General features: G+C 44.8%; 1 pseudogene; it reads left to right on the forward strand.

The window, feature by feature from the left end:
- The first annotated feature begins 1,364 nt into the window (after positions 1-1,364).
- LOC132402338 (sin3 histone deacetylase corepressor complex component SDS3-like) overlaps positions 1,365-18,123 on the forward strand; it is a 40,465-nt pseudogene continuing 23,706 nt past the window's right edge.

Below are 18,123 nucleotides of genomic sequence, written 5' to 3' on the forward strand. Positions count from 1 at the left end.
GCCTGACGGTGTCGCAGCCGAGATCTACCAGTATGGTGGTAATACACTGGCATCATGCCTGCACCGGCTGTTACCAAGTTGTGGGGAGCTGCAGAACTACCACAAGACTTCAAAGACTCATCAATTGTGACCATCTACAAGAACAAGGGAGACAAGAGAGACTGCAACAATTACCGTGGCATCTCTCTTTTGTCAGTTGCGGAAAAATGTCTCACGAAGATCATCCTTAGACGCTTGGTGTCCAACATCAGTGACAACATCCTTCCAGAAAGCCAGCGTGGTTTTCAACAGGCCGCAGTACAGTGAACATGATCTTCTCACTGAGGCAGCTCCAAGAGAAATGTGTTGAGCAGCAGAGAAGTCTCTCTGTCACATTTGTTGATCTAACCAAAGCGTTTGACACTGTTGGTAGAGATGGCCTGTGGAAGCTCCTGCCAAAATTCGGTTGCCCCCCAACCTAACCAACATCATCCATCCATTCCATGAGGGCATGGAAGGCCACATCAACATGTGTGGTGAGTTGTCAGACCCATTTGACATCAGCAACAGCATAAAAAAGGGTTCTTTTCTGGCTCCTACTCTGTTTGGACTATTCTTCGCTGCTGTTCTTTAGAATGCCTCATCAGATCTGAAGTCAGGGGTCTTCCTACAAACGAGGGTTGATGGCAGGCTCCTCAACCTCACAAGACTGAGAGCAAAAACAAAAGTCAGGGACATTGCGGCACATGAGCTACAGTTTGCTGATGACTGTGCACTGGTTGCCCACTCTCTCGAAGACTTACAAGAGATCACCAGTTACTTTGCCAAAGTAGCCAAAAGCTTTAGACGGACAATCAGCCTGAAAAAGACGGAAGTTTTGTACAAACCGGCACCTGACTCAAGCTACAAAGAACCAACTGTCCTCATTGATGACGCTCGTCTCAATGCTGTCAACAAGTTTTGCTACCTGGGCAGCATAATAACATCCTCAGCTTCTCTGGATGTTGAAATTGAGTCAAGAACCCGGAAAGCCTTCTTTGCCTTTGGTCAGCTGAAAGATCGAGTTCGGTCACAGAACATCAGGTTGGCCACCAAGTGCAAGGTATAAAGGGCCGATGTCATATCAGTCTTGCTAAATGGATGTGAGACGTGGTGCCCATATCAGAGTCACTTACGCCAGCTTGACCAACTGCACCAGCGTCACTTACGTTCTCTGATGAAGATCACCTGGTGAGACTAGGTCTCCAATCCCAAGGTCCTCTCTTGAGCTGGAATGCCAGCAGTTTCAACCTCGGCGATGTCAGCCCAACTGAGCAGGGCAGGACACGTTGTCAGAATCCCTGATGGAAGACTGCCCAAGTACATCTTGTACAGCCAACTGTCCAATGGTACCTGAAAACGAGGAGGCCAGCGACTACGGTACAACGATGTTCTGCACAGGAGCCTCTAGAAAGCCGACATTGCCCCATCAACATGGGAGGATCTGGCTCAAGATCACTCACAGTGGAGGCATGCTGTCAGAAAAGGTGTGGACGCTGCTGAGAACAAGCTCATGGAGGCAACAGAGGAAAGGCACAGGAAGCACAACAAAAGAGCTTCTGCCCCTGCTGCCCCTCCAGACCTCACCTGTTAAGTATGTGGCAAGCCGTGCCTGTCAAGGATTGGTCTGTACAGCCACTCCAGAATGCACATATCAAATCGCACTGACTGACTGAAAGGAACCATCATCATCCCATGGGATGGACAGCCGGAGGTCTGTAGAAGTCCTCAGTTCCCACAATGTCCTCATCAGCAACCTCAGCAGTCACTAAATACTGTGCAGGTAAGCTGGTCTTGTATACTGTTCATACAGATGAGATCATTATACAGTGCTTTGAGCTGGAACAGGGTAAAACAATAGCAGAAAGCAGAATCAAATGCAAAAGGTACAGAGAAAGTGCAGTGCAGATAAGCAATAAGGAACAAGGTCGATTGTGAGGCCAAGAGTCCATCTTATCATACAGGACATCCGTTCAAGAGTCAGATGACGATGGGATAGATGGTGGGACGTGCTTTCAGGCTCTTGTATCTTCTGCCTGATGGGAAAGTGGAGAAGAGAGTACGTGCAGGGTGATAATGTTGTCTGCTTTACTGAGGCAGTGACAGTGGAGGCAGAGTCACAGGGAGAACTTGCAAACTCCACATGGACTGCACCAGAGGTCAGTGAACCCAGGTTAACACAAAGTACACTACAGATGCTGTGGTCACATCAACAGTTACAGACAAGCTGGATGAACTCAGCAGGTCAGGCAGCATCCGTGGAAACAAGCGGTCAACGTTTCGGGCCGGGACCCTTCATTAGGACTGAAGAAGGAGGGGGCAGGGACCTTATAAAGAAGGTGGGGGAAGGTGGAAGGTGCAGGTGAAAAACCAACCAGAGGAAATATCAAGGGGTGGGGAAGGGAAGCAGGGCGGGGATAGGCAGGAGAGGTGAAGAAGGAATGAAAGGGGAAAGCACTGTGGGTAGTAGAAGAAGGCAGAATCTTGAGAGAGGTGATAGGCAGGTAGAAGAGGAGGCAGAGTGAAAGTGGGATGGGGGAAGGGAGAGGAAGGGAATTACCGGAAGTTGGAGAATTTGATGTTCATACCAAGGGGCTGGAGACTACCCAGATGGTATATGAGGTGTTGCTCCTCCAACCTGAGCTTGGCCTCATCATGGCAGTAGAGAAGGCCATGTATGGACATATCTGAATGGGAAAGTGAAGCAGAGTTGAAGTGGGTGGCAACCGGGAGATCCTGTCTGTTGTGGCGGATGAAGTGGAGGTGCTCGACGAAGAGGTCCCCCAATCTGTGTCGGGTCTCGCCGATGTAGAGGAGGCCGCACCGGGAGCACCGGATGCAATAGATTACCCCTACAGACTCACAAGTGAAGTGTTGCCTCACCTGGAAGGACTGTTTGGGGCCCTGAATGGTGGTAAGAGAGGAGGTGTAGGGACAGGTGTAGCACTTACGCTTGCAGGGATAAGCACCAGGTGGGAGATCTGTGGGGAGGGACGTGTGGACCAGACAGTCATGGAGGGAACGATCCCTGCGAAAAGCAGAGAGGGGTAAAGAGGGAAAGATGTGCTTAGTGGTGGGGTCCTGTTGAAGGTGGTGGAAGTTATGGAGGATAATATGCTGGATCCGGAGGCTGGTGGGATGGTGAGTGAGGACACGGTCCCTGTTGGGGTGACGGGAGGATAGGGTGAGGGCCAAAGTGCGGGAAATGATGCAGGTGAGGGCATCATTGATGACGGCAGAAGGGAAACCACGATTTTTAAAGAAAGAGGACACTTGAGATGTCCTGGAACAGAAGGCCTCATCCTGGGAGCAGATGCGGCAGAGACGGAGGAACTGGGAATAGGGAATAGCATTTTTACATTTGGCAGGGTGGGAAGAGGTATAATCAAGGTAGCTATTGGAGTCAGTCGGTTTATAGAAGATGTCAGTGGACAGTCTGTCTCCAGAGATGGAGACTGAAAGATCGAGAAAGGGGAGAGAAGTGCCCGAGATGGACCAAGTGAATTTGAGGGCTGGGTGAAAGTTAGAGGCAAAGTCGACGAAATTGACGACCTCAGCATGAGTGCAGGAAGCAGCACCAATGTAGTCATCAATGTAGCTCCTGGTGCGGCCTCCTCTACATCGGCGAGACCCGACGTAGATTGGGGGACCGCTTCGTCGAGCACCTCCACTCCGTCTGCCACAACAGACAAGATCTCCCGGTTGCCACCCACTTCAACTCTTCCTTCACATTCCCATTCGGATATGCCCATATATGACCTGAAACTCATAATTGATAGAAAAATTCAGGGTTATGTGGGAGGGAACCTCCAAGAAGACCAGAACTTTACTGTAGGGTTTGAAGGCTTGCATGCCTCAAAGACCCGGAGAGCAATGTTGGCTGGAGTCGGCCTTGTGCTTTGGCTCTTGCTGAACAGGTCAAAGGGTAGAGACCAGATGAAGAGTGGTCCACCGGTCCTCCAGGTTTGTGGGTTCAGCTCAGGGCTAACAACCCTGACGGGTCAAAAAACAATTGTTACAGAAACAGCAATGAAGAATCCTTCTACATCTGTGTGCGACAATATGGACAGACAGTGATGGAGAACGTTCACTGCTGCCCTAAACACTAATAACATAATGGGCTGACAGAATGTGGGATGGAAGGTTTAGAATGATCAAACTAAAGTAGGTTAAAATGATGGTACAACATTGTGGGCCGAAAGGCCTGTACTGTGCTGTAGTGTTCTATGTTCTTATGTTTATTTTGAGGCCCTGGTATAATAACTAAAGCATATTGTCAATTTTACAAATATAAATGCAATCAACCTGAAATATATTGACGCTTATGTTGATTTAAAATATAATTGTATCTGTCATGAAGCTGCCATTTTCTCCCTAATGTAAAATATTGAAGAAAAGAAATAAATGGAATGAGATTATTTTGCCAATCATCACTGCAGCTGAAGCAAGTCGAGCTCCGAAGGCTCGTCACTAATGATATTCGGTGGATGCGTTACAGGCGACCCTATACTTAGCTCATATCTCTGGAGACCTCAGTCTGCCCTGCTCGTCGAAGGAAAGAGAAGGTTTTCTCTATCTATTAGCTGTAAGATGTCAGACAGGATTTGGACGCTGGCAATCTTGGCCTAATCTCTCGTAGAATTCCTGAAATTCTCTTCTCTGGCTTAGTCTGGGCAGCCTAGCTCTATCAGTAGAGCCATAAACAGCATAGAAAACAGCCCTTTGGCTCAAATAAGACCATAAGACACAGGAGCCAAATTAGGCCATTTGACCCATCAAGTCTGTTCAGTCATTTCATTGTGGCTGATCCATTTATCCTCTTAAACCCATTACCCCGCCTTCTCCCCATGATCTATGACACGCTGACTAATCCAGAACCTATCAACCTCCTCTTTAAATGCACCCAGTGACTTGGCCTCCACAGCCGCTTGCGGTAATGAATTTCACAGATTCACCACACTCTGCCTAAAGAAGCTCCTTGTAACCTCCATTCTAAATGGATGTCCCTCTATTTTGAGGCTGTGTCCTCTGGTCATAGGCTTCCCCCACCAAAGGAAGCAGCCTCTTCACATCCACTCTATTAGACCTTTCAATATTCAACAGTTTTCATTGAGATCTCACCTCATTCCTGTAAATTCCAACGAATACAATCCCAGAGTCTTCAATCACTGCTCATATGATAACCTTTTCATTCCCTGAATCATTGCCCTGAACCTGCTCTGAATCCTCTCCAATACCGACCAAGATTCCCATCTAAGCTAATCCTATTTGCTTGCAGTTTGTCCATGTCCCTTTAAAACTTTCATATCCGTGTCCGTGTCCAAGTACATTTTAAAACGTCAAAGTACCTACCTCAGCTACTTACTCTGGCAACTCGTTCCATATACTGGCCACTCATTACGTAAAATGGTTGCCCCTTCAGTTTGCTATTAATTGACTCCCCTCTTACCATGAAACTATACCCTCTGGTTCTTCATTCCCTAGCCCCAACAAAAAGATTGGCTACATTCATAAAGCAGTACAACACAGAGCAGACCCTTTGGTCCACCATGTTGCATCAACCTTTTTACCTATTTCAAGGTCAATTTACCTCAAATAGAACCACAATCTCGCCATTGTTCGGAGGTTTATATGCCTCAATGACCCTGAGAGCTATGTTGATTGGAGTCAGGGCTTTTTGCTTTGGGTCTTGGTAGGGTCACCCATGCCAAACAGGTCAAAGGATGGAGGCCAGACTAAGAGTGGCCCCCCAGGTTTCGGGGTTCAGCTCTGGGCTAATAATCCTGACTGGTAAAACAAAACTGTTACAGAAACAGCAATGAAGAATCCTTCTACATCTAAGTGGCCAAGCACAGACAGAGATGGAGGATCTTCATTGCTGCCCTAAACTCCAGTGGCAGAAAGGGCAGTAAGTAAGTAAAATCAATGCAACCCTTGTGTCCCACAGAGGTCTCCATTTTTCTTTCATCCATGTGCTTATCTAAGAGTCTCATAAATGTCCCCAATGAATCTACCTTTACCATCACCCTTGGCGGCACGTACAAAGCACCCAGTATCCTCTGTGTAGCAAGCTTTCCTCTGACATTCCCCATACCTTCCTCCAATCACTTTAAAATTTTGTCTCCTTCTGTTAGTTATTTCTGCTCTGGGCTGTACATCTCCATTTTCCTGCACTTCAAAGAGAAAATCTCCTCTGCACCCTCTGTAAAGCTTCCACGTCCTTCCAATAATGAGATAACCAGAGTTGAACACAATACTCCGAGTGTGGTCTAGCCAGGGTTTTATAGAGCTGCAACATTACATCATGGCTCTTGATCTCAATCCCCAAAACACCACATCGTAACTTCTTAAATACCACATCACCTTGCGTGTCAACTTTGTGGGATCTGTGGACATGGACCCCAAAATCCTCTGTTCCTCCCTGCTGCTATGAATCCTGCCATTAACACTGTATTCTGCCTCCTTGTTCAACCTTCCAAAGAGATTGGAGTGGTAGAGAAGTCCTCTCCTGTGTTCCCCTCTCCTCTCCTGTTGGGTTTCTTCTTCTCCAGGCCTTTACATTTCCGATCCACCTGGCTTCACTTATCACCTTCCAGCTAGCCTCTTTCCCCTCCCCCCACCTTTTTATTTTGGTGACTTCCTCCTTCCTTTTCTGTGTTGAAGAAGGCTGTTGACTGTTCATTTCCATCAATACTGCCTGACCTGCTGAGTTCCCCCAGCATGTTGTGTGTGTCACTTCACATTTTTCCAGATTGATCTCCCTCTGCCACTCCACTGACCCCATCAATGTCTCACATAATTTTATACACCTCTGTAAGTTCTCCCCTCATTCTTTTGTGCCTCATTGAATGCAGTCCCAGACTGCTCAACCCCTTTCCTTAACTCAGTCTCTCAAGTGCCAGGTGACTACACCTCACACCAGATTACTCAGGAGATTACATGCAGATTTCAAACACCCTAATCTGCCATCATCATTCTCAAAAATGTGTACCGAAGTACCTTAAGGTAAGCAATGTTATATGAAAGTAATATTGTTGGAATAGGCAATGTTAAAAGAATGGGGCTGCACAGTAGCATAGTGGTTAACACACCACTTAACCTGGGTTAAGCGTTAACTGGTTAACCCGGGTTCAATTCCTGCCGGTGCCTGTAAGGAGTTTGTACATTCTACCCGTGACCATATGGGTTTCCTCCAGGTGATCAGGTTTCCTGCCACAGTCCAAAAACATAACAGCAACTTGGTCTTTGTAAATTGTCCTGTGTTTACGCCAAGATTAAATTGGGGGATTGTAGGGCAGTATGGTTCGAAGGCTGAAGAACCTATTCCACACTGTATCTCAATAAATAATTGACAATCTGGCTGGCTTAGGCCCACATAAATTTCCTGTCCCATTATCACTTTCACACCACCAGATTCAGGAATAGCTACTTTCCTACAAGCACTGGGTTCTTGGTCTGACCGTCAGAACGCTAACAATGGGACTCCACTGATCACCTCTTGCACTGCCAAGGACTTGTCACCCAACATGTCTATATTTCCTGTACACTTGGCTCCTGCATTTATGCAGTCATTTTTTCATTGCATTATATAACCTTATGTATAATGGATGTTTCATTTATATTCTACGTGTTGTTTGTACCTACATGCCTCTGATGCTACTGCAAGCTAGTTTTTTTATCACATCGTACCTCAACTGTCGTGGGTGGTGGTGTCTCTATCAAAGGAGGTATAAGGTGCTCCTTTCATGCAGGTCACCCCTGGGCAAGGTGTAGCACCTGCTTAGCCCCCCCATCAGGGTCACGTGAAGCCATGGGATCAGGTGGTGGATGGTCGTATGAGCAGCTGGTGCATATCATCAGTCTTGGTTATGTGTCCACTGATGCCAGGCAGACAATCTCCGAAGAGTATTGATAATGGCTGGGGTCAGCCGTTTTGTAAAGACGCTGCTCAGAAGGTAGCAATGGCAAACCACTTCTGCAGAAAAATTTGCCAAAAACAATCATGGTCATGGAAAGACCGTGGTTGCCCACGTTATACAACATGGTACATAACAAACGGACATCACTATGTTTGTGGATATGATGATAAACTCAAATTGACTTGACACAATTGTAGCACATCCTCTTTACCATTTCTCCTCATGTAGTCACAAAGCATCTTATAATTTGCCTCAACTGCTGTGTGATACCATGCTCCCAGTTCCAACTTCTCATTAGATAAAACATTACTCCTAATTACTCCTACAAGATTTAATGGGGCCCACCATATATTTGCCTTCCCTAACTCTGGATTTCCCTAGAAGGTGTCTAAAGACATCCAGTGAATTGGAGGAAGAAATTAATTGTAGTTTGAAGTGCAGAAATATTGTTCTCCTGTTCCCCAAGTAGATCTGTTATGTAGACAGTTGACCACAAACAACTGAGATTACAGGTATTGTAACCTGGAGCAACAAACTATCTGCTGGAGGAACTCAGCAGGACCTGATCCTCTGCTTTAAAAGCAAGCATATAAAAACAAGGATATCATGCTGAGTCCCTATAAGGCAGTGGTCCCCAACTATCGGTCCACGGCCTGGTGGTCAGGGACCACTGCTATAAGGGATTGGTCAAACCACATCTGGAGTATTGTGAGCAGTTTTGGGTCCTTTATTTAGGAAAGGATGTGCTGCCATTGGAGAGGATCTAGTGGAAATTCACAAGAATGATCCCAGGAATGAAAAGATTAACATATGAAGAGCATTTGATGGCCCTGAGCCTTTACTCACTGGGATTTAAAAGATGGGAGGAGATCTTATTAAAACCTATTGAATATTGAAAAGCCTAGATAGAGAAAATGTGAAGAGAATGTTTTATAATGGGGCAATCTCAGACCGGAGGGCACAGGTTCCAAGTACAGTATAAGGATATTTCCTTACACCAGGGATGAGGAGGAATTTCTTTATCCAGAGGGTGTGAATCTATGGAATTTATTGCCAGATGGTTGTGGAGGCCAAGTTATTAGGAATATTTAAAGGGGTCATTGATGGGTTCATGATTAGTCAGGGTGTCAAAGGTTACAGGGAGAAGTCAGAAGAATAGGGTTGCAAAAAATAATAAATCAGCCCAACTAATATAGAATGGTGGAGATGTTTCGATGGGCTGAATGGCCTATTTCTACTCCTATATACTTTGGTCATGATCTTGTGCTCTTTTGATTTTAGATACAGCCCACAACACTCAATCACACCCAAATGAACAATTAACCTTCTAACTTGTACACCTTTGGAATTTGGGAGGGAAGCGGAGCACCTGGAGGAAACACACATGGTTATGGGGGGGGGGGGGCGGAGCATACAAACTCCTTAGAGACAGCTATGCAACTAAGTACTAGTCCATGTTCCAATTTCTAATCAAGGGAATCCCAGGAACAATATCTGATTGGTTCTGATGGAGACCTTGGGACGTTAGAGGGGAAAGACTGAGTGAAATCCTGAGCTTATAGAGAGCAGTGTTCAGAGGTCACACAGATCAGCAGGTACTTCTGGCATACTCTGGACCATAAGATGATGAGGCCATAAGGCTTAGGAGCAGAATTAGGCCATTCAGCCAATCAAGTCTGCTCTGCCATGCCATCATAGCTGATTTATTATCCCTCTCAACTCCATTCTCCTACCTTCTCCCCATAACCTGTGACATCCTTGCTGATCAAGGACCTATCAACCTCCGCTTTAAATATACCAGATGAACTGGCCTCTACAGGCATCTATGGTAATAAATTTCACAGATTCACCAAGCTCTGGCTAAAGAAATTCCTCATCATCTCTGTTCTAAATTCCTCATCTCTATTCTGAGTATGTGCCCTTTGGTGCTAGATCACCCATTATTGGAAACATCCTCTCCACATCCACTCAGGACAAATGAGTTTTAGATGGTTTATCAAGTGTCTAACAGTTACACATTTCTGTTATCCTAGATCATTTAATTAACTGCCTGAAAATTGCCAGCCATCCAGAGAGGATTAGAGCCCTTGTCTCAGCACCATCAGACCAGGGCTGTCGACCCTGGCCCAGTAACTTAGCAACCACTAGTTTAACAAGGTGCCATGAGAGGATGTAGATGTTTCACTCGGTTAAGATAGAATCCAAAGCTAAACATTCCCAAATTTATGACACAATCCCATCTGAGAACAGTTCTGGATCCCACACATTAGGAACTCAAAGCCTTGGACAGAAAACAGAATCAGTAAATATCAAAGAGCTGGCATCTCAAAATAGGTTGAACATCTGTCTTTTGCCCTCCACTTGCCTGATTCTGTAATGGATGTGTTAATTGCATTAGGATTATATTGGGCAATTGGCAAACCGTTAGAGATGTGATTTTTTTTTTTGTCTCTGGGTTGTAAGTTCAAACATTCAGAGATCTTTTGGCACATCATGCAGACAGATGCTATAGCAGAATACTGAAGAATTGTTGTGGCAACATTTTTTACTGAATAACATGCAATCATTGTTAACTTTATTAGGTACCTCCTGCACCTAATAAAGTGGCCAGTGAGTATGTATATGTTTGTGGTCTTCTGCTGATGTAGCCTATTTACTTCAATGTTAATATATTAGGCATTCAGAGGTGCTTTTTTGGCACACCACTGTTGTAACATGCGGTTATGTGAGTTACTATCACCTTCCTGTCAGCTTGAAACAGTCTGGTCATTCTCTTCTGACCGCTCTTAGTAACAAGGCATTTTCACCCACAGAACTGCCACTCACTGAATGTTTTTCATTCCTCACACCACTCTCTGTACTTTGTAGAGACTGTTGTCCATCAAAATTCTCAGAAATCAGCAGTTTCTGAGATACTCGAACCACCCCATCTGGCACCAACAATCATTCCACAGTTCAGGTTACTTAGATCATATTTCTTCCCCACTTTGAAGTTTGATCTCAACAACAACTGAACCTTTTGGCCACGTCTGCAGGCTTTTATGCATTGAGTTGCTGCTACATGATTGGCTGATTAGACATTTACATTAACGAGCAGGTGTCCAGGTGTGTCCAATAAGGTTGCCACTAAAAGTATGAAATCAAAGGCTGATATGTTGATTTTATCCATGCATGGGAATAATGTGACAATTTACTGAAGAGCAAGCTAATCACCTATCATTTATCACTGTAGTTGAGAGTGTGAGTATTTTCAAGTTCCTTGGTATACATATCACCAAAGATCTTACCTGGACTGTGCACACTGGCTGTGTGGCAAAAGAAAAAAGCATAACAGCATCTCTTCCACCTCAGGCGACTGAAGTAGTTCATCATGAGACCCCAAATCCTCAAGACCTTCTACAGGGGCACAATTGAGAGTATCCTGACTGGCTGTATCATCAGCTGGTATGGGAACTGCACCAGTCTTGATCGCTGAGCACTGCAGAGAGGGGTACGGACAGCCCAGAGCATCTGTGGATGTGAATTTCCCTCTTCTGCAGGCATTTACAGCAGCAGGTGCGGAAAGAAGGCCTGGAAGATCATCTGGGATATCAGTCACCCCAACCATAAACTGTTCCAGCTGCCTCTGTCTGACAAACAGTACCACAGCATTAAGGCCAGGACCAACAGGCTACGGGACAGCTTCTTTCTACGAACCTTATAAATTCACGTCTGTCCATTGCAACGGAGTGAGAACACAAAGAATTTTACTCCCTCATGTTGTGGGATTGATGTAAGGCTGAAATAAATTCAATTCACAGCATTAATTTCAGGAGGACGATAATATCAAAGCAAGGATGTTACATTGAGGCTTTCCAGGGCATAAGTCAGCCAGGAGTATTGTGAACAGTTTTGGGCCCCAAATCTAAGAAAAGATGTGCTGATATTGAAGGGGGTCCAAAGGAGGTTCATGAGGATGATTCGAGGAATGAAAGGAATGGATAATATATGAGGAGCATTTGAGGCCGCTGGGGCTGCGCTCGCTGGAGTTTAAGAGAATGAAGGGGGAATTTCACTGAAACCTATTAAATATTGAATGGCCTGGATAGGGTGGATGTGGAGAGGATATTTCCTCTAGTGGGAGAGTCTTGGACCAAAGGGGCCAGCCTCAGAACAGAGTGGCATCCATTTGGAATAGAGATAAGGAGGAATCTCTTTAGCCAGAGAGCAGTGAATCTGTGGCATTCATTTCACAGATGGCTGTGGGAGCAATCACAGTCAGCCATCGAGCCTGCTTCAGCATACCATTATTATCCCTCCCAACCCCATTCCCCCACCTTCTTACCATAACCACAAATACCGGGAATATTTAAAGTGGAGATTGATTGGTTCTGGATTAGTCATGATGTCAGCGGGTACATTTAAGAAATGCTTAGATAGACATATAGGTGACAGAGAAATGGAGGGTAACGTAAGAGGGAAAGGTTAGATTGATCTTAAAGGTTGTCACTGTTGTCCCTGAGCCTGGTGATACACACTTCCAGGCTTTCTTACCTTTTGCCCAATGGGAGAGGGAAGAGGAGAAAATGTTGAGGGTGTTTGATTATATCGGCCGATTCACTGATGCAATAAAATTTTCTGAGGCAAAAACCAAACTTGCCTTGTATATACCTCATTTCAACTTTTCTCCTCTAGCGTTTGACATTTCTAACCTGGGAAAGAGACTGACCGTTTATCCAATTTATGCCCCTCATCATTTTGTATGCCTCAAACAGGACTCCCTATCAGCCTCTTTTTGCTCCTACTCTCACTCCAGGGAGAGTTGAATCTTCTCGCCTCCTCAGCAAACAGCCTGTATAATCGAAGATCCCCCCCCCATCCTGAACATTCACTCTTCTCCCCTTCTTGCAATGAACAGAAAACACAAGAAGCTGAAAGCAAGTTTCAAGCACAACTTCTATCCCACTGTTGTGCAACAATTGTTCCTTTTTGCTCAGTTTTTGTGCAGGAGTAGGGGTTTAGAGGTTGATGAGCCTGATCTGTTTTGCTCGGCTTTTGTGCGGGGTTTGGAGTTTGATAAGTGTGATCTGTTTTGTTCATATTTTTGTGTAGGAGGAGGGATCTGGGGTCGATCTGCCTGATCTATTTTGCTCAATTTTTCTACGGGAGCAGGGACCCATGGGCTGATGTGCCTGTTTAGCTTTTGTTTATTTCTTTTTGTGGAGAGTTGGGATTTGGGGACTGATGATCTTTCTTTTCTCTCTTGGCGTCATGTCTACCAGGAGAATTGAAGAATCTCTGAGTAGCATGCTCTGATAACAAATGAGCCTTTGAACCATTCGAACCTTTGAACTGCCCCCAGTACAATAAGGTAGACTCTTGACCTCACTGTCTTCCTCATCTAGAGATCCTGGGGAAGATGAGAAGTGAAAACCATTCTCATGTGCTTCCAGTGAACTTGGCAGATGTTGCTGGGGATGGGGGATTCTAGGACTCACTTTTTATAATGCTGCTTATATGTATATAGTTATTATTTAGAGATACAGCATAGAGTAGGTCCTTCCAGCCCAGTGAGCCACACCGCCCAGCAACCCACCTATTTAACCCTAGCCTAATTTACAATGCCCAATTAACCAGTACATCTTTGGACTGTAGGAGGAAAGCAGAGCACCCAGAATAAACCACACATTCCATGGCTCTTGGGCACATGGATGAAAGCAGAATAGTGGAATAGGAGGAAAATGTTAAACTGACTTTGGAGGAGGCTAAAATGTCAACACGGTAGAGTGGGCTGAGGCTCCTGTACTGAGCTGTTCCGTTCTGTGCTCTACGTTCCATATCCAAAGCAGCAGACAATTTTACCGGCATAATACACACAGAATGTTGGTGGAACTCAGCAGGTCAGATAGCATCTATGGTCTCAATGTATTGAGCTGACAGACAGACTGACAGAGACACTTTACTGATCCCGAGGGAAACTGGGTTTCGTTACAGCTGCACCAACCAAGAATAGTATAGAATTATAGCAATATAAAACCATAAATAATTAAATAATAATAAGTTAATTATGCCAAGTGGAAATTAGTCCAGGACCAGCCTATTGGCTCAGGGTGTCTGACACTCCAAGGGAGGAGTCGTAAAGTTGAGACCCTTCTTCAGGACCACTGGATGAAGCCAGTGTGCTGAGCAGGATTTGTGGGAGGAAAGGAATAGTTGGCTTTTCAGGTTGAAATCCTGCATCAGGACCACATCCTCAGCGAGGAGAATTTGAGAAGGCCAAGAAAAACACATTTTGATTGGGATGCAAACATCTAGTGAATAATTTGGGTATGCAATAATTCAAAGCTGATTACACATCCAGCAGGCCTGTATAAAAGCTATAGTCTAGACCCAGAACAACACACACAAATACCAGATGAGTTCCCCAGGTCAAGCAGTATCTATGAAAATTAATAAACAGATGATATTTTGAGCCCAGACTCTTCTTCAGTATGAGAAAGAATGGGGAAGATACTAGAATAAAAAGGTGGAGGGGAGGGAAAGGCTGTTAGTCAGAAGGTGACAAGTGAAGCCAGGTGGGTGGGAAAAGTAAAGGGCTAGAGGAGAGGAGAATGGACCATGGGAGAAAGGGAAGAAGGAGGGGCACCAGGAGGAGGTAAATAGAAGAGGTAAGAGGCCAGAGTGGGGAGTTGAAGAAGAGGGAAGGAGAGGGGAAAATAAAAGAGGTAAAAGGAAGGAGAAATTGATTTTAATACCAACAGGTTGGAGGCTACCTGGACAGAATATAAGGTGTTGCTCTCCACCCTGAGAGTGGCCTCATCAAGGCAGAAGAGGAGGTAAAGACCGGCCTGTCGGAACAAGAACAGGAATAGGAATTTGAAAGGTTGGCCACTGGGAATTCTGGTTTTAGGCCAATGGAGAGGAGGTGCTCAAGAAAGCAGTTACCCCTGTATTTTTTTTTTGTGTGAGCAAGCTCTGAAGGCACTGGAGAGAGCAGCTGCAGATTGCAAATTGACAGTACGCCCACACCCTGTGCATATTGCTTCTGAAGCACCAAAGCCTCTGAAATGATTTTCCTACAATCATGCAAAGTGTAAACTGCTTGAAACTTCCCCCCCGAACTTCTCCTTAAATGCCATAAGCTTTCAGTGTCTACATCCAAAAAGGTCAAACAGATAAGAACGTTGTCTCCATCGCTGATCAGTAACAGTTACTGACAGCATATTTAAGCAGGAAACATGAGGCGGAAGGTATATTCTGCCTAGTAGTGCAAGGTAAAATGAGGAATTTAGTGTAACATACACAAAATGCTGGAGGAACTCAGCATGGCAGGAAGCATCTCTGGAACAGAATAAAGAGTGCATGTTTCAGGCTGAGACCCTTCATTAGGATTTCTAAACAGTTCTCAGGCTGGAAGCTGCCAGAGTGTCCTTTTGCACTTTACGAAGAACCAAGTAACATCAGCATATTTGTGGCAGGATTCCCTAAATAAGACGAAGGATCATGAACACGAGGGATTCTGCAGATGCTGGAAATCCAAGACAACACACACAAAGTGCTGGACGAACACAACAGGTCAGGCAGCATCTGCGCAAAGACATAAACAGTTGACATTTCAAGCCAGGAATGTTCATCAAGACTGAAAAGGAAGAACCGTTGCAGTTTAAATGGAGAACAAACAACAACAAAACTGAGGAAAGAAAAAGATTACTTCTACCTTTTTCAGATGCTGTTGTTCTGGAAAATTCTGGAATAAAAAGATTTTGTTCCCATGACATCAGCACCTTTACTACCTCCCCTTTCGCTTTCCCTCTTCTTCTATTCCTCACTCTGGCCTGTAACCTCTTCTCACCTGCCTATCAAATCCCCCTAGATACCCACTTCCTTCCCTTTCTCCTATGGTCCACTCTCATCTCCTATCAGATCCCATCTTCTCCTGCCCTTTATCTTTTCCACCCACCTGGCCTCAACTATTACCTTCCAGCTAGCCTCCTTCCCCTTCCCTCCCACACCCTTTCATCCTGGCATCTTCCCCTTTCCAGTCCTGATGAAGGGTCCTGGTCTGAAACATCAACTGTTTACTTAATTCCATAGATGCTGCCTAACCTGCTGAATTACTCCAGCATTCTGTGTGCGTTGCTCAGATTTCCCTCTCCTCTGTTTCAACTGATGGACCAAGATAGTGACATAAGACATAGGAGCAGAATCAGACAATTTACTTATCAAGACTGCTCCACCATTTCGTTGTGGCTGCTTTATTATTCCTCACAACCCTATTCTCCTGCCATCTCTTATAATCTTTAACACCCTTACTAATCAAGAACTTATCTCACTCATGTTAAATATACTCATTGATCTGGCCTCCACATGCAACCAAGGCAATGAATTCCACAGATTCACAACCCTCTGCATAAAAAATTCCTTCTTTATCTCTGTTCTAACCTTCTATACTAAGGCTGTGCCCTCTGGTCCCAGTCTCCTCCACTATAGGAAGCATCCCCTCCACATCCATTCTATCTGGGCTTTTCAATATAAAATCCTAAGGTATGGATGCAAAATTAGACCATTCAGTCCATGAAGTCTGCTATGCCATTTTATCATAGCTGTTTTGTTTTCCATCTCAACCCCATTCTACTGCCTTCTCTCCAGCCTATTCTCTTCCCTTCTCTTCATAACCTTTGATGCACACAATACTTGGAGTATTAGTTTAGTATTGGCTCCTTAGTTTAGGAAGGATATACTGACACTGGGGAGGGTTCAGAGAAGAATCACGAGAATGATTCCGGGGATGAAAGGGTTACCATATGAGGAACATCTGGCAGCTCTTGGGCTGTATTCCCTGGAGTTCAGGAGAATGAGGAGGGATCTCATAAAAACATTCTGAATGTGAAAAGTTCTGAACAAATTAAATATGGCAAAGTTATTTCCCATGGTTGGGGAGACTAGGACAAGAGGGCACGACTTCAGGATTGAAGGACGTCTATTTAGAACAGAGATATGGAGAAATTACTTTAGTCAGAGGGTGGTAAATTTGTGAAATTTCTTGTTGTGAAGGGCAAGTCATTGGGTGTATTTAAGGCAGAGATAGATAGTTTCTTGATTAGCCAGGGCATCAAAGGGAATGGGGAGAAGGCAGGGGAGAGTGAATGACTGGAAGAATTGGATCAGCCCATGATTGAATGGCAGATCAGACTGGCTGGGCTGAATGGCCTACTTCTGCTCCTATATCTTATGGTCTTACGATGCCCTGAGTAATCAAGAACATATTAACCTCTGCTTTAAATATACTCAATGATCTTGCCTCCACAGTATCTACAATAAATGAATTCCACAGATTCACTATTCTCTGGCTAAAGAAATCCCTTCTTATCTGTGTTCTGAAGGGACATCCTTGAGTTCTGACACTGTGCCATCTGGTTCTAGACTCCCTCTCTATTGGAAGCATCATCTCCACATCTCTTTCTAGGCCTTTCAATGTTCACTAGGTTTCAATGAGATGCGATCCCCCCTCATTCTTCTAACCTCACCTGTAAGGCATTTGTACATTCTCCCTGTGAGCACATGAGTATTCTCCAGGTGCTCCAGTTTCTTGCCATAGTCCAAAGACGTACCAGTTGGTAGGTTAATTGATCATTGTAAATTGTCCTGTGATTAGGCTAGAATTAAATCAGGGAATGCTGGGTGGAGAGGCTTAAAGGGCCAGAAAGGTCTGTTCTGTAATGCAGCTCAATAAAATAAAAATAAAAAATCAAATGCTCTGCACATTAACCCTTTCATTGCCAGGATCATTCTTGGAAACCTCCTCTCTGGACCCTCTCCAATTTCAGCAAACTTTCTTAGATACGGGGCCCAAAACTGTTCATAATAGTCAAAATGTTCTGTCCTGCTAAAAGGTTTTGATCCAAAAAATCGACTGTACTCTTTTCCATAGATGCTGCCTGGCCTGCTGAGTTCCTCCAGCACTTTGCGTGTGTTGCTTTCAAGTTCTAGTTCTACGTTTCAATGCAGTTATAATACGGAAGAATGGTAACATAACAGTTAGTGTGGATCATCTTCACTTGAACTAGCCCAGAACCTTCTGATTTATCCCCTTCCTTCTGGCTCAATAGCCTAATGGTTTGCATAATACCATTCAACAACCTTGATGTGTTCGATTCCTGTCTGTAAAGATTCTGTTCGTTTCCACATGACCGCATGCATTTTCTCT

Source organism: Hypanus sabinus, chromosome 11 (assembly GCF_030144855.1).
Source record: "Hypanus sabinus isolate sHypSab1 chromosome 11, sHypSab1.hap1, whole genome shotgun sequence".
Classification (NCBI taxonomy): domain Eukaryota; kingdom Metazoa; phylum Chordata; class Chondrichthyes; order Myliobatiformes; family Dasyatidae; genus Hypanus; species Hypanus sabinus.